Genomic DNA, 23942 nt, shown 5'->3' with positions numbered 1-23942 from the left:
TCGGGAGTAAACTCCTAAGTTAAGTTTGTGTGGGGGCGGGGAAGAAGGCAGCTACCTGATCTCCAGGATTGAGCCACTGTGGAGGCAAGGGGGCTTTTTGTCTAACAGAACTTACCTTCTGCCAGGGTCCAGGGGGTGCGGGAAGCCCCAAGGAGTATCCTGAAAGACTCCCCGCAGCTTGTAAACAGTGAAAGTTGTAATCGCAACCCACTTCCTGGTTACAATTGCAAAACCAGAAGTGGGCCACGATCACAATTTTCACTGTTTACAAGATGTGGGGAGCCCTGCAGAGTGCTCACAGGGCTCCCCACACCCCCCGGTTCCCATCAGGAGAAAAAATGGTTGGCAACCTTCAGTCTCGAAAGACTATGGTATAAACCTACAGCACCCGGTATTCCCAGGCGGTCTCCCATCCAAGTACTAACCAGGCCTGACCCTGCTTAGCTTCCAAGATCAGATGAGATTGGGTATGTGCAGGGTAACAGTAGGAGCGAAGTTATGTCAGAAAAAAAGTTTCCCTGCCCCCTCAGTGGCACGATCCTGGGGGATTGCATCACTGATTTTCCCCTATCCCCGCCCCTTAAAGGGAACGGGGCAGTGTTTTATGGGCCAGTGGGTTGCAACCCACCAGTTTCAGTACCACTGCTTTAATGGGTAAGTTCTTCTTGCCCACCCAGTGTCACATTTATACAATATCTAGTAGCACTCCTGAAGGCATCAGTTCTATGTGTCAGATTTGTTCCATACTGGGGCAAGAACAGAAGGCAAGAACGAAATAACCAGGTGAGAACAGAATGGCATCACGTAACGTTATGACATCATGTGACATTACTTCTGGGGAAAGAGTGCGCTCAAAGCAGTGACTGGGGCAAAATCACCCAAGCCATGGCTGTGAGCACCTAAGCAGCAGGCGCTCCCATCACTTCTCAACTCAGGGAGTGACAGGAGGGGTGAAATCACCCGGGCAGGTGCTCCTGTCACTTCCCGATTTGGGAAGAGAAGACACAGAATCTGGTGGGAGCCTCTCTTGCCATTCATGCCGCATCCAGGACCCAGTCTGCTCACCCCTGCCCCCTTCGCCATCCCCTCCCTGCCCTATTCCACTTCTATGACACTCAGCACCACTTACCACCCTCAGTGCCTGGTGTCTCTCCCAATAGCACAAGAGGTCACCGTATGTCTGCACAGGCCTTCACGTCACCTTCTCACCGCTCAGCCATCACAAAGTGCTTTCTGTCGCTTTCACAATGGATGTCCCTATGGCACAGCACGCTAGACCGGCACTGCAGCCCTGGAGGATTGTGCCACAAGTGTCTTGATAAGTCTGCTAACACAAATTTTCCCTCAAGATAAAAGTGTGGACCAGCAAGTATATATGAAATGGCCTTATACAGAGTTAGGCCACTGGGCAATCTAGCTCAGTGCAGTCTAATCTGACTGGCAGCAGCATTCCAGGGTTTTAGACTGAAATTTTCTCTGTCCTATTAAGAGGTGCTGGATATTTAATTTCAGGCCTTCTTTTTGCAAAGAATGAGCTCTAAGTTACAGCACCATCCCAAGTAAAATTCATTTAAAAGATAGGCACCACAATCCTTAACACATTAGCTGGAAGTAAATGCCACCAACTTTCTCTTAATATAGTACAACCAGAATATAATGCAGCGAGCACATGGGAGGCATAGAAAGATTACAGAAGCAGCATGGCATCCATACTTCCTTTTTGGTAGTACTGTATTTCCATCTGCTGTTGACAATACTGACCTTCTACCACAGAATTATTTTTTTGAGACGAAAGAAATATAATAAATCTTCCTTAGATGAACACTGATGAAGAAAAGCAATACAGAGTACTACTACAAAATCATACAATGATCAAAACACTGTAAGAAATTATGGGATCCTTACATGACTGTTTTCCTTTCTCTTCTCAGTCAGGTCAAGACTTGAAAGAGAAAAAAAAATCACTAGCTTGCTGGCAACAAATTAAAGACAGGGAACAGAGTACTGCATGGAGTAAACTGAACAGACACTTGGGATATGCATTGGCTCAATATCCTATCCATGAACTGGGCCAGCATCTAATCTCTAAGCTGACGATTAGCAAGCATTCTGTTTGGAAACTTCATCAGATCCAAGACAGCCAGAGCAAGTTTCCCATGACAGCTGGTGGAATAAAGGTAGAATAAAAAAAGAACATGATCAATTAGCAAACTGACAACTCAGTCCTAACTAACCCCTGCACAGTAATGCAGTAGTGGTCGTGTGGCCATCAATGTATCCTGCAGACGGGTTTAGTGGCTAAGGGCACAATCCTAACCCACTTTCCAGCACTGGCATAGCTGTGCTAGTGGGACATGTGCTGCATCCTGCAGTTGGGTGTCACTCACGGAGGCCTCCTCAAAGTAAGGAAATGTTTGTTCCCTTACCTTGGAGCTGCATTGCCCTTATGTCAGTGCTGGAAAATGGGTTGGGATTGTGGCCTAAATGTCTCAGGGGGCATAAATCTGAGATGATCCATGAAGGTAGATCAGGCTTGGGAAGGGGGTCAAGATTTGGTGTGTGCCACTGCCAAACACTCCCCTCCTGGGCCTGATCTGCCCTTCTATCCCCCCCCCCATTCTTGATGGAAATAGCATATTACACTAAATATAGACTGACTAGGAAAGAAAAATTTGGAAAGTTTAAAGAGAATCTTTAGACTCTTTGCAAAAAGCCTTACATAGGTCTTCACTTTAGATATAATAGAATACAATTTAGAAAATATTTCATCACATTAAAAGTAGCTTCTTAAATGAGTGGCATATTAAATATATAGCTTCTTCAGTTATGTAATCCTTGGCACAACTGAGTACTATCATTAACCACTAATTGAAGCAAAATACAAAGCAACATCAAGAAACTCAAAGAGGTAGTTTAGCAGGGACGATACAACACAGAATTGCTTCAATGGATTGGGAAAGATCATCCTGAAATGACTAGCAGCCCAATCCTGAGATGCCCGGAACACAGGGCTGCCACTGCACTGAAAGTGGCTGCTGCAACATTCTGAGCGCAACCAGGCAGCTGCTGGCAGCTCTTCAGGGGAAGGTGACATTTTCCCTCAGGCAGGGAAAGGAGCCCTGCAGCGGGGCTACTCAATTCAGTGGCAGCTCTGGAATAGCGCAGAATCAAAGAGTTCCATGTCAAGCCGCATGGCCTGACACGGAGCTCAGGATCCAGTGGAGCTGAGCTCCAACGGTCCCACCCTCCCCCCACTCCACTCCCTCCCCTGGCATACCTTCTCCCCACCCTCCCCCTACGTCCGCCCACCCCAGAACACCTTTTCCCCACCTCCCCCATGCCTACCTTTCCACTGCCCTGTGGTTTGGGCAACGGCTGAGCACCAGCTTTCCATCAGTGCTAGCGCAGTGCAAACTCACACTGGGCTAGCCTGTCTGCTTGGCCAGTGCTAAGCCCCGCAAATGTGCCCTATGGCACGTTTGTGACAGTGCGCACTGGCGGTAATCTGGTGCATAGAGTTCAGGATTGGGCTCTAGGAGCTCACTGTAATTCTTCTCAACATTCTAGCTTTTCAAATTTGAGAACATAAACCTAAAATACTGTGTTGGAGAATCTACTCAAACTTCTCCCTCAATACATCCAAGGAATATGGAAAATGCTTCCCTGCTATTCTCTTGATACAGTTGCTGCCTGAATCATCTCTAAAGGAAGAGATGAATTACACTGGATCACACATGATGCTGTGCTTTCTCAGGAAGAAAAAGTAATAAAATCAGCCAACTACAGCCATTGGGACCTGCAACCATTTCTCAAAATTTAGCTAAGGAATAAGGAAGAGGAATGTTAAGATACAATATCCCTTTAAACTTAAGTTTCTCCAGTGTCTGCTCCATTTCCCTACAGCAGGGGTGTATATTTCAACACACTTGTCATGCTCAGTGAGCGGGGACAATGAGAGAGGAAGAGATTTTTGAGCAATACCAGACATTGAATAAACTGATAGACAGAAGTAGGGTAAAGCTTCCTTGCACCTGTAAGGGATCAATCCTCCTTGTGAACCTCTCATTGTAACAAGAGGAAGGTAGTGAAAGAAGCAGTATATTTTATTCTTCAAAATGAGAGAGCTATTTACCACTGTTGACTCCCTAACACAAATTTTCTTTGAAAGTTTCAACAGATTGTAGTCTACTCGCCCTGTATCTACAGCTCCACAGTTTCCAAAGGTGCTGATTCCTTATAAAAAACAAAACAAAAAACAAACTCTTCAATATGTAGAATCCTTCTGATTACCTCCATGCAAAAGAAAACACAGAAGTTGCTATACACACAGTCCATTTCATCCTGGCATTAAAAGCTGCTGCTCTACAAGATCAGTTCCAGTCCTCAAAAGCCATTAACATCTTAAATGCTTGAAAGCAGTGTGTCTGGATGCTGTGCTCTTTAAAGACAGTGCTGCTGATTTATAACAAACTGTAAGGACATACAATGTGCTTTAAAAGGTGCTTTACTGAAGCTGTTGCATTGAACAGATGCCACAAAACCATAGGCGCCAAACTGTAAAGCTGTATTAGTTCTCTAGTGATGTGTAAAGAATATCTTGCTGTAAAGAATATCCAGCAGTGAAAAAAAGAAAAAAGAAAAACACCTGCTACGAGTCTTCCTAGGCTCTGGGACTGGATAACTGCGTGCATCAAGGAAATTCCCTGGCTTGTTCCAAAAAACATTCACTATAGTTATGCATAAATTATATTTCTGAGTTTCATGAGAAGAGTTTTCCCTGAATTCTAGTCATTTCCCTGAGCAATTTTTATTTCTGCTGTTTGCTGTTATTTATAAGCATTTTCTCATTCCTGAAACATGCTAAAACATATTGCCAGAACATAGCATCCAAAAAGATGGCTAATGTCAAACTGCACACAAGTGTTGCAGCCAAGCTCTAGGGTTTGACCATCACTTACATTTTTATTTACAGTTGTTACTTATTGCCTTTAACAATTAAAAAAACACAGTGCTGCTGTTCTCGCAGTACTTTACATTAGAAGTGTCAAAATATTAACATATTCTCCACTCCCAAAAAAGTGTGGAAGAGTAAGAATGCATTTATGTGTTTCCAAAAGAAGACAACTGAGGTAAAGGAGAGCATTCCATAACTCCAGGACCATCACAGAAAAAAAGTCCTGTTCCTGGTGCAATCTAACATCCAGGAAAGATAGTACCTGCTCAAAATTACAGATATTTCTTCAATAACCGTCCTGCCAATGAAATGTGTAAGAGGCATTTCAGATCAATGGTAAATCACATGGTTTGCGTGAATTAGACCCTAGATTCAGTCACGCCTATCTCCAGGAAGAGCTGGGAAAATTCCCACTCTGAAAGTCCAGACTACTATCAATCACTGTAGAGAATGGATCTATAGTTTGGTTTGGTTTAAGACAGCTTTGTATATTCACATTACACTAATCTAATCTAGAATTCCCAATAATTGATTCCATCAACTGTAGAATCTCTCAAGTTATCCAGTGTTAGGTGGAGAGATTGTGTAAAAGCATTCACAAAGACTAAGGTGCCTGGGGACCATGCATATGTGCTGCATGGTTGAATGCGTTTGTATGGAGGTCATATCCTGCTGATATGAACATGGCCAGAGGGTAAACACTTGTGCTTCATGGAATAAGTTTAGAGCAATGCTCAAACTATTTTTCCAATCTCACTACATTAATGCTGAGAAACATTAATAAGACTTTCTAAAAACGGCACTATTCGGTTAAATTTTGCCTTCCCTAATTCTGTTTTCCATTTCAATGGAAGACTACAAAGTCTGAAAGTCTCTTGTACGGAAGCCAATGAAAACAAAGGTAAACTTAGAACTTTCATTAACTGTAAATTATAAGAGCAAACACGAATAAGGATTGATGTGAGCAAGAGGGAACGCTAAAGCCTCATCAAATGTAATGTGTAATACCTTAACCCAAACATATTTTGGGATGACTGCCAGGAAGATGGGTATAAATGTAGAAGGCTTAGTAGAATGCAGTTTGAGCTGAAATGTGTAAAGTTTTCACTTTTGCTAGGAAAACAGTCATAATTCAGTAAAAACAGAACCTCATTAATAATCATATGTTAGATCTAACCTAATGTCTTCCCAAATGAATCACATACACAGTTGTTTTGGTTGTTGATGACAGAATGTGTGGGCATTCAGGCTTCCACTGTGGGTAAGTAAGTGGTGCAGGTACAAACAACCATCATAGCTATAATGCTATGTAGCTATAATGCTAACCTCTGCTAATTGGGTAAGAGGCACTTTTTCAAGTGGGTGCTCCTTTTTTTTAGCAGGGGGAGAGTAACTGGCCCACCTCACCCCAGCACTGTCTGTTCTAGTGGCTGTCTGCTGGTTTTCCTTGGCATCTTTTTAGATTGTGAGCCCTTTTGGGACAGGGAGCCATTTAGTTATTTGATTTTTCTCTGTAAACCGCTTTGTGAACTTTTAGTTGAAAAGCGGTATATAAATACTGTTAATAATAATAATGTACATGCCCTTAAGAAAGGTTCCACTGAATCCAGTGTTTCGAGTAAACATTAACAGGATCTGACTTTTATTCAGATTCGTGGATCCTGACAGAATCTTGAGAGTCTCAGTTAGATACATGCAGGATTTCTACATACATTACTTTTCAAGGCAAGGTCCCGTTCTTCACATGAGGTAACATTTTATTTTAGAAATATAATTGTAATACAGCTGATCATCTATCATGTTCCTAAAAAACGATACACAAATTACAGACAACAAAAATGCAGGTGGGGTGCAATTCTTCAGTTTATAATATATTGTCAGCATAGATCTCACTGCACATATTTCCTCACACTATTCCTACATTATTGCAACATAAAAAGCTGTCAAGCTGACCTTGGAATGAGAGAAAATATTTTTGATTGTGCACAAGGGAGCAAATTTGAGTTGTACATTATGAAGTGCTAATCTGGAGAGCCTACGAACCTTGGGACAGAAATTTTTAGGGAGCACAGTTGGTTGCCATTTGGAAGGATGAGCTGAAAATCCCCTGTTCTGATAGAGAAGCATCACCCTAGAAGAGGCATTCCCTCCCATATGAGACAGAGGAATCCTATTGTAAGAATAGAGTTGCAGGCACTCTAAGAAAGTGCCTGCAACTCCAAAACAAAAACACCCTCGTGGTGGCCTTCCACTGACCTTTTTCTTTAATCAAGCAGGTTTGAATTAATCTATCTAGTTCATTAAATGTTGCCACCTTAGAGATAACGGAAGAAGAAAAATCATAGAAATTATTTTGAATTCCGTGTTTATTTTGTAGCAATCTCATAAAGTTCTTAATGTTTAATTCAAGTTCCATTTGCTAGCACACTAGCAGATTCTTACATTCAAACTTTCCTTAAGAGGCCATCTGCTCAGCTACATAAGGTTTTGTGTATCCGGTCCCCCAGTTATTACACTACAGATATTGACACCAATTCAAGAACGCTCTGTTTCTTTCTCTGAGTCTTCAAGGCATTCAGTGGTCTGAGTCCAAGATATCTTACTGACTGCTTGAAGCACCAAGATGAAGCACATGGCTGACAGGTTGTGCAGGGCTCATCCAACTTGGATCAAGGTTGTGGAATGAAATTGCAAAAGACTCTGAGAGCCACCTCAAAATTCAACATTTTTGTCTTCAAAAATAAAGCACATTTCTTTGGACCTTGACTTTGTTAATAAATATACATATGGCAAGAGGCACAAAACCATTTAAAACTCTCGTGGAGGAAAAGAACAGAGACAAGGAAGAGAAAATGAGCTACACGTGATGGATACTAGTCTTGTTATTTGATTAAAGTGATCAGATAGTAAGGGGGTGAGAGCAGTATTAAAATCTTGAATAGAACTAATATACTTGAATAGAGCCAGATAATATGATTCATTCGAAGATACAGATAACTACAGATAAATAAGGCTACAACATTGTTATTGTACTTTTAATAGAATTTGTATTCTCTATGGCTATAACTGAAATCTCCGAAGTCATTATATGTATTGTCTTCAAAAGTAATTATTATTCCGTCTACTGCATTTCTAAGTATGATGTGAGGAAACTGTGTGATATTATTATAGAATTTCAGACTTTGGTGAGATCTACATTCTTCTTCCATTTCAAATCAAACAGTCAATGGGAGTATTTTCCATTGATGGAAGGTAGATTGAGGCTGCGTGGTTTAATCACAGAAAATACCACTTCATTTTTATGAAACATATGATAGCGAATTTTTAAAAATGCTTTGTTTCACCCAACCTCTTGTCACTATAATTCAGAGCATATTATCGTAGTTAATACTAAAAGAATAGTCACAAATGCAAATTAATGACTGCAGAGCATAGTAAAGTTTGATAAAGACTAAATTGCCTGTCAAAACTTCTTCTTGCATTTCCTAAATTTAATCTCAGACTTATTATCATTATTTATAAAATGCCAGCTATAGTCCTGAATCCATACAAACAAAATTGTACAAGGGCAGCAAAAATATTTCAGCTAGCCACAGATGGCTTTCAAAAGTCTGCTTTAAAGATGAACCTTCCAACACACCTTTCCAATTGCTTTGAGTTGTATTTGGATTATTCATAATTTTTTCATAAGTAAAATCAGTTGTATTCTGGTGGTCAACTAACGTTCTGATTGCATTTCTCCCCCTTTTACAGACCAGGGACAGACTGCACTTGCTCCCAGTGTGGAAGGGATTCTGCACTTGCTCCCAGTGTGGAAGGGATTGTCACTCCCGAATTGGCCTTTTCAGCCACACTAGATGCTGTTCCAGAACCACCATTCAGAGCGCGATACCATAGTCTTTCGAGACTGAAGGTTGCCTACTAACCTGTAACAAGCAAGAAATCTTCTCACTCCACTCTGGAATATCCCTCGCTCCAGCTGCTGGGGCTGTGACAGCTAGGCCTGCTATTCTGACCAGCGGTGTGCTAATCAGATTGGTTAAGGCATAAAGTGGGTAAAGAATGGAACAAAGCAGGCAGATGGTCTAAAAGCAGGAACCTGAGAAAGTGTGCAGCAGCGACAGTCATGCCGTTGAAGAAAGGAGATCTAGCCAATGGCAAAGTCAGACTGGGGCAAAAACAGACTTGTACACTATTACCAAGGAGACAGTGAACAGGTAACTGAGAGAAACAAGGAAGCATAGTGTTATTGAGTGTGTGCAAGTATTTTCCATTGATGGAAGGTAGACTGAGCCTGTGTGGTTTAGACACAATCTGCTGGCAACCCTATGGGGGCATCAAGGGCCAAGAAGCAGTGACACTGTAGTGTTGAAAGGGCTGCATTTCACATATTGATTTGAACTAAGCAGTCAATTCTTTGGTTACAGGCTTCTAATATATATTCAGACTCCTTCTTTATTAAAGGTCTGAACTCAATAACCTTGATAATGTGCAAGGAACATTCTTTACAAATCATTACTTCTCTTAGGTAACTGTTAATAGAATTTATAAGAGCGACAAGTATCACAGGAGAGGTCTTCTATTGTTTCCAGATTGTAAGAGATATTTCAAGTTAAAAATTAGCTACCTATTTGAATACAAGGGCAACAGAGTTCATTACAAATTTGTTCTTATTTACTAATACATACCAAGCTATATTTGTAGGCAAATCCTATGAAAATCAAATTGGAAGCTATGCTTCAGTATTTAAAAAACGGCATTTTCCCAAAACCATCGGCACAATAGCTTTCACACACCCACATACATACTGAACAACCCACACACACCCCAAAAGAACACTTCTATGGCCTCGAGCAACCATATCGAATTTATAAGATTACAGAAAAGAATTATGGTTGGGACAATAATTGAGATGGCATCAGATTCAAAATTCCACTGGATCAAAATACCTCACTACTCTTGACAGCCCAATTCTACTCAAATCCCCCCCTACGCTGATGCAGCCACGCCAACAGTACATGCCCTGTATCTGCAACCCCAACTACTGTATTGAGCAAAGATGCCTGAAGGCAGGCAAAAAGTTTCATCTTGCTTCTACTAAGTGGAAGTCTAGTTTGGGCATAATCTTAAAATGTAATTGCCTGCCAACATCCCAAGGTAAAATTCAGTAAACTTAGCTCAGCAACTGAGCAAAGGCTCTGATTGCAAGCCTTCACTCCTAGCATCACCAGCTTAAAAAAAAAAGTCATGTCACAGGGCTGAGAAAGACCTATACCTGAGAAAGCCACTGGCAGTCAGAGTAGGCGGTACTGGGATACATAGACCAGTGATATAATCATACAAAACAATGCCATGGGTTCACATGATGCTCACCAATGCCAAAATATTTCCATATATAGGAGTGCTCCAATAATGAGAAATATAAGGACCAATAACCATGACATTTTCACATGATCTTATAGTTTACATGATGTAGCGGCACCAATAGAAGACGTGCTTCATCCTATGGGGGGGGGGGAGAAGACATCTTCTGGTAGGCTGCAAGGCTATCAATGGGTCTCCTTAGACCTATGCCTGTTAGGCTATTAAGCTGTCATAGATCCAAGGAACAATAGGGCAGGCTCAGGCCAGGAAAGGAGAATAGGATCTTGGCATGTGCTGCTGCTACCAAGATCCACCCCATCCCACCCCCTGCCCTGCTAGCTCCGGAACACAAATTCCCCCAAATTGCTCAGAACCCACCCCGCCACCAATACCTGCTTCAAGGAGGCCTGGATGGGCTTTTAGTGCACAGAGAGGCTCCAGTCATTTGCATCTGTGGTCCTGCAATGCACAACAGCAGCAAGCCTTTTGCAGCACCAAATTAGCAGTCATGGTGGCAGATTAGGAGAACCGACACCATAAATGCCCAATAGGATGGAGTTGTAAGTTGAGATACAATGAGAAATGAAAGCAACTTCAGGATACTAAGTTTGGTGGATGTGTAATGTATATTTGCAATACCCTTCTCAGAGACAGGAAGTCCAATGACTTATAGCCTATCCTTCCTCCCTGCTAGTGCAGCCTTGCCAAAAAGGCACGCGCTGTATCCAATGAGGGAGTGGGTGCAGACCACAATGCTTTGAAAGGGAAAAGGAATTTAAATCCCCTTACCCCTCCAGAAACCTCCCTCCCCGCAATTTTGCTGGCTAATGTCTGAGCTGCTGGAGGGGACAGGATTCAGCACACACCGTTGCTGCCACATCCACCCTCTCCTGCAGCCTCCCTGCCCCCATTCCTCCCCTGCCCAGTTCTGCCTCCTTCCTCACCCTGTTCCACCATCCCCCAACCCTCCCGCTGGTTTACCTGGTCTAGCTGCTGACCAGCAGCATGCACAGGAAGGCATGCTTCCTGTCTGAGTGTTCAGCAGCCAGCACTGGTAGAATGCACATTCTGCAGCAGGGCAGCCTGGTAGGATTGGGCTGTAAGATTCCAAGTAAGTTCCTTGGATCATTAACTTGAAAAACTTCCCTAATATGATCAAGTAAAACTGGACCCAAGAACTGACTCGCAAATGAATCTACAGAAGGCTTGCAACTAGAATACCTCAAGACCCTGGTTCATCTGCATCAGTTGGTGGTATAACTAATCCATTGAAAAGTACATATTAAAACAGAACATAAATTACTAAGCTATTCCACTATGGCTAGAGGACAATAGTTTTTTCATATTACAAAATACAGCACAAGAAATAGGATAAGGAAAACCTTTGACTTCTCAACTGAAGATAGTAACAGAACTTGGAGTGGCTGAATATAACCAGATCATTTAAGCTTTAAATATATTAGTTTTACACCCTGATCAAAAGGCCAGTAGGACCATGTATTCAGTAAGATATATTTTCATTCAGGCAAACACCAGTTTGATTCATAAAAGAGTACTTTTATCGCTTTAACAAAGACGTGCTAAAATACTGATGTGAGGAAAATGATTTTTTAAAAATCCTGCTTCCTAATAATTCTTCATTAAATGTGGTAGTCAACCAAGAAATTATATTGGCCCAATTAAATTTACTCTTTACTTTCTATCTTTGCTTATATAAAAACAAATTGAAAAACACCTTTGCTCATTTTTAATTATTACTTGGATTTATAATTCTACATATATTCACATAGTTGAGTAAATCCACCTGTACAAGTTCATGCTTTCAAGTCAGCTTGCTTGAACATACATCCTTGTCTTTTGAATGTGTCTGTTCATATTCTGATCAACTTCAAAGAGTGAAGTCTTAACATGAAGATTTTTTAATATGGGTAAGCCCATCATCTCAACATATGCCGCATTCACTAGAACAGGAGGCAGCTGCACTTCCAATCCACAGTGGCTGGAAATGTTGGAATGTTGGAAAAGACAAGTTTTTGGGTCCATTCACTATCAGTTATGGTAAAGCTACACAAATAATCACAAGTTAAATTATATGTGACATGAATTAATCGGGAAAAAGAGGAGATATCCCAGAACTTTAAAATTAAAACTGCAAGGGAAATATTGAGGAGAAAAAACTTGGATTTTGAGGTTAGTGAACTATTTATTCTCCTCTTTGGAGAGTTTTAAGAATGTGACTAATTAAACCACCATTTTTCAAAGGGGTTTTTACAATATTGTTCTGTGAGAGGAACTCACAGAACCCGTAGTCCACCAGATAGACTCATGGTGTGGTCATCTCTTCTGGCTGTATGCCATAGAGCTTGCACAGTCCATTGTAAGTCAAGCCCAGACAGGTTGTCAAGGTCTTAACCTTTTTCGCTAGCTGAGCTCTCAGCACTCCGCCCCCCTCTCCCCCAGTTTCTCACAGCAGGTGGCTCATCAGCCATCCTTCCACAATGGATAGTAGTACTTCGTCAGCTTGGCTTTGCATCTCTCTTCCAAGGGCACAACCTGAGTTGCTCCTTCTTAGGTCTTTGATCAGTATGACAGTTCAACCAGTGGACCACACCTCCTGGACCACCACCACCAAATGAAGTTGCCTCAGACCACTGGTCCAATTAGTTTGGTTAGTTTAGAATCTGAATCTCTTCCAGATTAGTTTTATTATTTAGTGTGTATGCTGCAATCTGCAAATAAGAGGCAGATATTGAGGTACGAGTATTATGTGGTCACGAAGACTAAGCAAAGTTCTGAGAGACAGAATATATGTATCTAGGTCTAACACAAATCTCACTAAGCATGTTTGTTACTTTCAGCCAAACCTATTGGGCTGCCCCCTGGCAGAACAAGCAGAAGCAGGACGGGGCAGGGTGTAGGGCAGAATAGGTGGCAACATGGCAGGGGGAGGGTTGAATGGGGAGGCAATGGGATGGGGGAGTGGAAATGGGGAGGGGGAGCGGATAGAGTCTGGGAAGGGGGCGGGTTTGGAGGTTCAAACAGACCCCTCCACACTACAGAGGCATACCCCCAGGTAAAGGCACAAATGTTCTCTTAATCAGAGGAGACTCCACAACTGCCCCCTACAGGATGCAGCAGTGGCCATTTTGGTATCACTGCATCCGCAGAGTGGGGGGGGGGGAGAATAGGATTGAACGTTTTATTTACTAGTGTTACCTGCTTCTTCATGTAAAACAGAAATCACACTCTGCACACAGAATGCGTACAGTGTTGATTTAAACAGTTGCCGTAGCAGCATCCAAGGGCTTGAATATTCCTAGTAGGACTTTTTATTCCTATTTTCTTTGAATAGGAGACCCCACGCTGTATCACAATCTGCTTTTGAAAGTTTGGCTTGAGGTAAAATTTAGGCTAGATCTACACATGCATTAGAATGAAGTGACAGAATGGATTCTACCAATTCAGGTTGCAGGTAGGGAATTACTTTTTTAATGCTCCACCAAATAAAAATAAAATCTCCATGCAAGTAGAAGACTATCACTTAAGTAGGGAGAGTCCACCTCAATCATTTGCTTGGTGTGTTGCTTTCCTACTGGAAGCATGTTTTTAGCTCAGGAGATAATTCTAAAATGTGATTCCTCACATTCTGTGATTTCGATCTGTGATCACAGATTCCCCACAATCCCAACACATTATTCCCCTTCTGAACGTTGTCAGAAGTGATACAGCCCATTCTACTACAATATTCTTTTGCACATAAATACAAAATCTACAGGCCTAAGAATTATTCTTCATAATGTGCAATCTGATATGGGAGACTAAGGCAGCAGTCACAAAATGGTGGGTCGTGATTCACCAGGGGAACAAGAAAGGGTGCACTGACAGTGCCGCAGTGATCACGGTCCTGCAGGGACCCAGGGGCATTTTATCATACCTGTGGAGTCCTGGAGCCTCCTTGAGGGTCCTGGAGGCTTGCAGGCCCTTCTCCGATCTTCCATGTGGCTGACCTGAGTTCCAATAGCTGATCAGAGCTCACTTCCAGTATGTGTGATCTCAATGCCCCTAGACTGCTGCAGCACTGTTGGGGGCCCCCCACTCCCTTAACAACTCAGAGCATTCCCAATTCCCTTAGAGAAGTTCTGGAATCACTGGACTAAGGTGATGGAATTCTGAACCAGAGAACCTCAGGCTGGTAAGGGTGTTGTGTGTGTCATTTTTTGACGATTTCCTTACATTTAAAAAAAAACAAAAAACCACCCTCTTTTCTAGTGACTGTTTGCTGGTGGTATTTTGCGTTTTTTTAGATTGTGAGCCCTCTGGGGACTTTGGGAGCCACTTAGTTATTTGATTTTCTCTATAAACCTTTTTGTGAACTTTTTTGTTGAAAAGTGAACTCAATGGGGTTTACTTCTGAGTAGACATGTATAGGTTTGTACTTTCAGAAAACCTATATGCTACTTTTTCGTCAAGGAAGCATTCAAGAGGGCACATATTGGGGTAGAAGCTTCAGTATGGCCCTCTGTCTGATGTTGTAGTTTACAAGCAGCTGTTTAAGTAGGCAGAGCATTCCTAAATATTATGTATGCACACCTGCCACAATTTGAAAATACACAATATAGAATTCTACAATCTCACTCTAATATGTAGAACAGCTCTTAGTTCATGCATTCACCCCACACCAGAGAAAGAAGATTCTGGTAAACTCACAAAGGAAATGGATGTAGCTCAGTGGAAGATATCTTTGCATGAAGGTGTTCTTGGATTCAGTCTCCACAGAATACTGTGTTCTGGGTGTTGTGAACAAATATCATCACCTTTCACTCCCCCTCACAGCAGTGCAACGTCACAATGGTTTTTGTCAGAAGGAACATGAAATCCCTCTCCCAAATCCTTTCCTTTGCTTGTTCTCTCTCTCTGGCACTACCTTTCCCTACACTGTAGGCAAGAACACCTCATGACAGAGAGAAGGAAGGAAGGAGGGAAAATAAGACAGCAGGGATTTCCTTGTTCCTTCTGGCAAGAACCAGGGAAACACTGCGGGGGGGGGGGAACAAAAGCGACGGCTGAAGTTCTTCCCTTGACCAGAGACTACGGGGAGAAGAAATCCAGAAAGCAGTCTCTAGATGTAAACCAGTGAACACTACAGCTATGTGAGCTTTGTGAAGCTCCTTTCCACATGGTGAGGTGAATGCATGAAGCAATAGGCACTAGCTCCCTGCAATTCTGCATGGTAAATAAGCTACTGAGAGTTCTACAAAAGCTTTCAATTTTTCATGAATCTGGCAGGTAATCTCAAACACCACAATCTGGAATACAATTACAGACCCATTATCACTTCAGATTAAAATCATGGTGGGAGAAAGAATGCCTTTTATTTAATATATTTACTGCTCAATCCTATTCCCTAGCATGTTGTAGCACACATTCACACCAATGGAGAGTGCACTGTATGTTATGGTGGTGGGAGCAAGCAGAGATAAGTGAAAAGCTTTTCTTTTTTTTCTTTTTTTACTTTCAATTACATAAGCTTACAGGCCATCTACAGGTCTCCTTGAACATATGCCAGCCATTTTGGTGGCTTATGGTCAAGGAGAGAAAAGGGGCAGGGAAGTTGTGAAGGGGATAAGGGGATATTATCCCCTAAAGAGGGGATAAGATCCAGTATGCATGACTCTTGCCAGGTCCATCCCCTCCCTTTGCCCTAGGGCTTTCCCCCAACATGCCCCATTACTCACCCTCCTGTCCACAGCCCATCTCTTGCTGACTTACCAGTGCCTGCAGAGCCTCCTGGGACCACTACCATGCCTCTCACCTTTTACAGTAGCAGACTAGCAGCATGTGATAGCAGCCCAGTTTCTGGAGTGCTAGTTCCAGCAGAGCAAGGTCGCAAGAAGATTGAGTCCCAGTTTCAGTCCCTAACATCTCAAGTTTGAAAAAACCTCAGGAAGCATGAGAAGAAACATAGCAAGACCCCTCTCTGTGACTTTGAAGAGCCAATGCCAGTCAGAGCTGACATTATTGCTGATGGACCAATGTTCTAACTCAGTATAAGAGAGCTTCATATGTGTGTGCGCGCATATGTATGGTTTATGATTGTGGGACTCTTTGAATGGCTCTTCCCTCCTTATAGTGAAATGCATAAAACATTAGATGACAGTCAGAAAAAGGCTGACTATCTGCATAGTACTATCTGCAAAGTACATGGATATTTTGACAGATTTGTATTTTATTAATGCCCTCAAAAGATAAATACTGGCAAACAAGAACAGTTAAGAGTATTTGAGATCCCTCTCCTTGTTTTAGGTAGACATCCCTATTGGGGGACAGAAAAATAATTATCTTTAAAAAGCACAGTACACAATGTCTGCATCGGTATAATTAATGACAGTCTTCCCCTTCTCCTTCTTATACAGAAAATCATATAACACATAAAGACAGCTTCCCACAATGTCAAATAACTCTTGTCTCATATCAGGAGTTCTTTTGTTCATTCAATGAGTGTCTTTGATGTTCTTCAGTAATATTTCACGTAAATCCAAAAAGTGGTATATAGTACAAGTCAACACTAATTTTGTGAAAATCTGTCTGAATTAACAAAAACAACATTGTGATGGCTATGTCATTGGTGGGTCTAAGACAAAAACACTTGCCAATATGACACTGACAGCTATCTGATGGGGACTTACACTTGTCTCTCCCAAATATTCCCTTTTCAATTACCACAAGAAAAAAAGCCAGCCATATTGGTGTAACTGACACAGTGCAGCCAAAGAGAAGTAGTAAGAGAAACAGTGATATTTTACACAAAGTGGTTTCTAATGATCAAATAAACAAGGTTACGTCTATATTTTCTATTCTAATCTAGGACATAAATATAGAGAATGACCAGACAACTCCATCAGGGTGCATGTTAGCAGTAATCATTAATCCTCACTGTGCATGCAGTGAAGTGAAGAGAGCTGAACTTTAACTCACTAAATGGGCAAAGGGAATAAGATGTGTCTTGCTCACAATAGTAAAGAGCTTGAAAACTAAATGAGCATCAAACAAAGGGTGAACTAGGCATAGGGCTGTTATGCACAAGATAAACTCAAATCCTCTCTCAAATTCATCCATTGAAGATGTCACTGCCTATTTCCGAGTCCCCATAACTTTGTAAAGTGCCATGTACGTTGATACTGCGCTATAATTTTTTTAAATTTAAATAACAGTGTCCAATATAAACAGAAATAATATGTTCTGTGAACAAATCTTCTCCAAAATCTGTCTATCTTGACAGAGACACCGGTTCAACAAATAATGGAACATATTTGTCTGTCCTCGAATGTAAGCTCCTTAGGGACCTTGTGCCATATAACACTGTAAGGTGCCATGTAAGGTGCACACTACTGACACTATATAAATAACAAATTATAACAACAAATATCAACAATAGTAATAACAATAATGCCTTTGACATCCTGGAAAAATGCATACAGATGAGTTATACCATTCACAACTGTCTGAAACAAAATCAGTCAAGCAATCATTACTTAACATTACTGGCTAACTGTATTCTCCCAATGGTCCATGTGGAATGCAATATTTGATGTTCTACAGGGATCTGCCTTGGATCCAGTATTACAGTGAATTCTCACTTTAACAGACTAATGGAGATGGGGTGTCAATCTTGAAAACCAGTTAAATTTGAATGCACTGAAGTCAACGGAGACGCACATGTGCAAAACAGATATGAATAGTTTTTAATAAAGCAGAAAACTTCCATTGTTCTGAAGCCTGTTAAATTGAGGGTTTACTGTACTCTGCATTTTCATTAATAGCATGAAAGAACGGAATGAAGAATATCATTATCAAATCTATAGATGATATAAGTCTAGGAGTAGTATGACCACTACATAGAGAAGATTAAAAATCAAAACGATGATAAATGGGATACAAGTATTTCAGCAACCCAGTTAAGAGACAAATACAAAAAAGGAACAATTGACTAGGTTCCATCACAGTTGAAAAGGATCTAGAAATTATAATGGATCATAACCTCCATATGAAATCAGTAATTTGTGTCAGTTACAATAAATAGTATGCACCTCAAAGACTAGTATTACTAGAAGGAATAAACAGGACACAACCTGTTCATGTGGCATAAGCCTCAGCTAGAATACATTACAATTCCAGTCAATATTTTTAGGAGACAGAGTGAATCAAGTCAGAGAGGATTCTATGGGAAGCAGCATGGGATTCTATGGGATTCTATGGGATTCTATGGGAAGCAGTACTAAGAGATTTGGATCGAGTGACAGATTAGAAATGACACAAATAGTATATCAGAAAATGCTGAAGAACAGAACATTTTGGACAAAATGCAATGGATTCAGGATGCAGTAAACCAGACTTGTGGTCAACGTCACAAAACACAGTCTAACTACAAATGGAACAAGATGAACAGGGAAGTCGTTGAACATTCTTATTCAATAGAGCAGGGGTGTCCAAACTTTTTGGTAGGAGGGCCACATCATCTCTCTGACAGCGTGTCAGGGGTCAGGGAAAAAAAGAATTTACATTTCAATTTTGAATAAATTTACATAAATGAATATATTAGAGATGTAACTTATATGAATGAATGAAGGTCCTGCAATAGTTCAAAGCCTATAAAAGGCCTTGCACAAAGCAAGGCCAGCCTTTCCTTTGCTACTGCTGCATCCCAGGTGTGAAACAGCAAGCAGTGGAGGAAGTTCTCATCCCACAGCTAACGCAAAAGGTCAAACAGTGGGCTGTCAAGCTGAGAGCAGTTGCATCAGGCCAGCGCGGGTTCCAGCAAGTTTCCGGAGGGCCAGAGCTCATTGGAGACTGGGGGCTCCCTGAGGGCCAGATTATGAGTCCTTGAGGGCCGCAAGTGGCCCCAGGGCCAGGGTTTGGGCAACCCTGCAATAGAGGATAATATGATCATCTAGCAGGTAAAGTTCTATCTTCAATATTCTGCTTCAATATTTTTCAATTAAAAACTGAAGCAAATTGAAAAAGCATTATTCTGCTTAAGACCCTCACTTCCATCAAACGTTCTGTGACTAAAGTCATTTATTTCACTTATGGCATAGACTGTCCCTCCTTAAATCCCTTCATTGACTTCCTGTCTGATCCAGCATAAGCTCTTTGTCCATGCAATCAAACCTCTACCTGGCCTTGTGTGTCCTATCTCTCATATTCCACTACACTTCTGCCTGTGACCTTCACTGTTGAAAATAAATCCCACCTAAAAATGCACATTTTGGTAGAAGCCTTTGGCATCTTAGTCAATTCTTTGCCATTCAGACATACAGGTTCAGCCTATTTATACACGGATTTTTTATACACAGATTTGACTCAACATGAATGGCCCCTGCAAATGAGAAGGAATCCCTGGAGAAGGGAGAAGAGGAAAAATGCTGATCCCTGGAGAAGGGGAAAGATGCATCCCTTTAAAAGTTTTAAAAACTGAACAGTCCTTTAACAATAGCCTCCTTAAAGAGAGAGAGAGAGAGAGAGGGCAGCTGACTGACAATTCATCAATCCTTCTCTCACCTGTGGACCCCTCCCTTCCCCCAGCACATGAAAGAAAGGTGATCATTTTGCATTGGTGAAAGGAGGGGCTGAGTGAAGTGCTGATGAATTGTCTTCTTAATGACTCTTACCTTAGAATCAAAAGGTCAGCAAGGCTGTTTTTCAATCACTGGTGTAAGAAACTTTGTTTTTTAAATTGATTTGCTATAGTGCGTTTTTTTGTTATCCAAACAAAAGTGCTTGGAAGGGAATTAGTCTTAACCTGTACAGAATGTCATTTGCCATTAACAGCTTAAATACATGGAACTGAATTGTATATGCTTCCCCTGTTTATAACCTTTCCTCCATTTCTTTCCTATGCTGTCTCCATTGTGTCAATTTCTAGATTACAATTTCTTTGGTACAGATATGTCTTCTTTTTTTTAAGTCCATATCATTCTCATGCACATGATATGGACTTTTTAAAAGTCTGTATCATTCTCTAGGCCCAGGGCCTCCTAGAGGAATTTTATCAGGAGATACAAAGTTTATTTTGGGCTCCTTCCCTCAGGGAGAGGGGAAGGGATAAACCAGAGCACGGGGGAGGGTAGTGAAAGCCCAGATCTACCAGGCTTCCCAATGCACAACCCAGATCTACCCACCTGCACAGCGCTGACAGCTAGAAAATTAGTATCATATTTAGGCTCACACTAGAATGCAAAGTGTCCTGTGTGTACCAAAACATACTTCTGCAGCAGCTGTAGTCCTGCAGCTGTGCTACTCCTTTATGGTAAGTGGATCACAAGGCAATGAGCTACTGCAGCAGGCCAATTTCCTCCAGATTTGACACTGTGTTAAGGAGTGTTATATATGCATTGCTCAGCCCAATGCGTACGGCTTTCCACAGCAGCAGTCACCATGCACCTGCGGACGTGCCCCAAGCATCCCCCACGGGCAGCAAGTTCAGGTGAGATGGGAAAATGTAAGATCCCAGGAAATTTCCGGGCCCCCTCCCTTGGCACCTGGGCCTCCTTTCTGACCCTGTGTCCAGGAACAAATTATCTCCTATATCCCCTTCTCATGGGCCCTATTGATGGCACTATATACATAAATAAATAAATGTGAGGTTAGAGGAAAAGTCATTACTACTCTATAATTGATCCTAACAGAAAACCTTTCACACAAAGAAAAGTGTACTGCACGTTTGTTAAGTAAGTGCTGTAAATAGACATACTACACCAGGAGCACATTTTGAAAAGGCCTAACAGTGCCACATCTGAACATTCTTGCTTAGTATAGCTAGAGAACTCGTGCAAGGAAAGCGCCCTACAGGTAGACCACAGCTGCGATACAAGGACATCTGCAAGAGGGATCTGAAGGCCTTAGGGATGGACCTCAACAAGTGGGAAACCCTGGCCTCTGAGCAGCCCGCTTGGAGGCAGGCTGTGCAGCATGGCCTTTCCCAGTTTGAAGAGACACTTGGCCAACAGTCTGAGGCAAAGAGGCAAAGAAGGAAGGCCCATAGCCAGGGAGACAGACCAGGGACAGACTGCACTTGCTCCTGGTGTGGACGGGATTGTTACTCCCGGATTGGCCTTTTCAGCCACACTAGACGCTGTGCCAGAACCACCTTTCAGAGCGCGATACCATAGTCTTTTGAGACTGAAGGTTGCCAATATCAATATCAATATGCCTTTTATACTTGAAATAATTCCTAACTCATTCTCACCAAAGAAAGTCCTACTGATTTTGGAAGCACTGATTTCCAAATATACATGTGGAACTGTGATGTTTATTTATTTATTTATTTATTTATTTATTTATTTATTGGATTTGTATTCCGCCTTTCTCCCCGAAGGGCACCCAAGGCGGCTAACAATCAAGTTAAAAAATACAGATAAACATTAAAAATACAAAACACTTAAAAACAATTAAAGCAAGATAAAATGCATAGCAGCAGACTGAAGCACACAATAAAAGACATAAGTTATAAAAACAGCCCTTATGGTGCTTCTAAGGTTTTCTTGAATAAAAAAGTCTTCAGGCCCCGCTGGAACGTTAATAATGAGGGAGCTGCTCTCAATTCAAAGGGGAGGGAATTCCATAGTGCATGTGCCACCACCGAAAAGGCCCTGTTTCTGGTCGCCATTCCCTTCACCACTCTCAATGACGGCACAACCAACAGGGCCCCTGCTGATGACCTTAGAGAACGGACTGGATTATACGGAAGAAGGCGGTCTCTCAAATACGCTGGTCCCAAGCCGTTTAGGGCTTTAAAGGTCATAACCAGTACCTTGAATTCATCCCAGAAACGGATGGGCAGCCAGTGCAGCAGCCAGAGTAGCGGCGTGACAGAATCAAACCGCCAATCCCCAGTAACTACCCGAGCCGCCACATTCTGCACTAGTTGTAGCTCCCGGACCATCTTCAGGGGCAGCCCCACACAGAGTGCGTTATTATAATCTAATCTTGATGTCACTATGGCATGTACCACCGTGGCCAGATCCGCCTGAGACAGGTACGGCCGCAGCTGGCGCACCAGCCAAAGCTGGGCAAAGGCACCCCTGACCACAGCTGACACCTGGACATCCAGGAGGAGCTGCGAGTCCAGGAGAACCCCCAAACTGCGAACCTGCTCTTTCAGGGGGAGTGCAACTCCATTCAGAGCAGGGCGATAGTCCAGCACCCGCATCGTGGATTTCTGCACCAGGAGGACCTCTGTCTTGTCCAGATTTAATCTCAGCTTATTCGCCCTCATCCAGATCCCAACTGCCTCCAGGCAATGCGACTGCCTCCAGGCAACGTGTATATATATACACACATGTGATGGTCTTAAGCACAGTAAACATTTAGAATTAGATATGTTTGGGTAAATGAATCATTACATAAGCCTATGAAAACAGAACTATTTAGGAAGTATTTTAACAACTCTGTTTTACAAAGAGGGAATCTGAGTTACACTGGGACTTTACTCATGGACTCTTTGAAAAACCTGTTCTGAAAAGCCAGGTTGTGTGAGTTTTGTTCTCTAGTTCCTAAAAACCTATTTTCATAACTAAAGCATAATTCATAATCTTCCATTCTGCGTATATTACTGTCACAAAAGACAGGACAGATGAAATTTTCATGATTTTTGCTGCAAAGTTTTCCATTCTGGGACTTCAAAAATATTTCAGCAAAATCCACTACCTTTCATTTCTTTTACACATTTGTTCACACCTATTCACAACCATCGTTACCCCTGTACATTGTTCTTCCAAGGGAGGGAGAGTTCACAAACATTACCAACCTTGATCTCACTGTAGTTACACATTATTAGTTGGGGTACATGGTAGATGTAGTCATGCACTTGGCTGTGCACAAATGTGCACATATGCACGTTTTATTGTAACTAGTGCAGAACAAAGAGGTCTGTGTTCAAATGCAAATGTCATCAATCACACTACTACACTATTCACAATGGTGTGTGAAAGTAGATGTACATTCATACACGTCACTCACATTCTGCCCCACATAGCCAACTAACTGTGACTGAATAAGGGAAAGGAGCATCAGTTGCCTCACGAAAACAGATGTGGTCCTTCTTGCCCCCCATCCTGCTCATCTGCCCCAATGCAAACAGTTTTACATGCTTTGTCAAAGAGTTGTGGCAAAAATCGCCCCAATGGCTGTGCATGTATATTATCTGGGTGGGTGCGTGGGTATGAGAAAACATTTCCAAAATGTACATTCCATTTTGACTCAGAGTTAATAAATAGACCTTTGCAAAAGACCAGCTATGACGTCCTTTTGTTTGCTGACTGTATGAACTATCAGAGCTTCTTTCCGGACAAATACACACAAAAACAAAAGCCTTGAGATTACTTCACAGCGATTACAATTTATTTCTGGAAGCCAGAAGTATAATGTGTTTTTAAAAAAAACATTCATAATATTTTTTTTTCCCTTGTGCTCCATTTTGTGTATCAATAGTGATGGTGGTTTAAATTAGGTGGAGAGGCAGCTATGCATGAGAGACTGCACTCAGCAGGCTCTATCAGTCAGAAGTCAAGGATACATGTCCATGATTTATCATGCTTTTCATGGTAATTAGCCAGAGTGCCATTTT

General features: G+C 41.9%; 1 pseudogene; it reads right to left on the bottom strand.

The window, feature by feature from the left end:
* Positions 1-376: 376 nt before the first annotated feature.
* On the bottom strand, positions 377-498 carry LOC136646142 (5S ribosomal RNA; annotated as a pseudogene).
* Between the last annotated feature and the right edge of the window lie 23444 nt (positions 499-23942).

Source organism: Tiliqua scincoides, chromosome 3 (genome assembly GCF_035046505.1).
Source record: "Tiliqua scincoides isolate rTilSci1 chromosome 3, rTilSci1.hap2, whole genome shotgun sequence".
Taxonomy (NCBI): domain Eukaryota; kingdom Metazoa; phylum Chordata; class Lepidosauria; order Squamata; family Scincidae; genus Tiliqua; species Tiliqua scincoides.
Note: the sequence above shows the minus strand (reverse complement) of the source record. Positions and strands in the feature narration are given on the sequence as shown.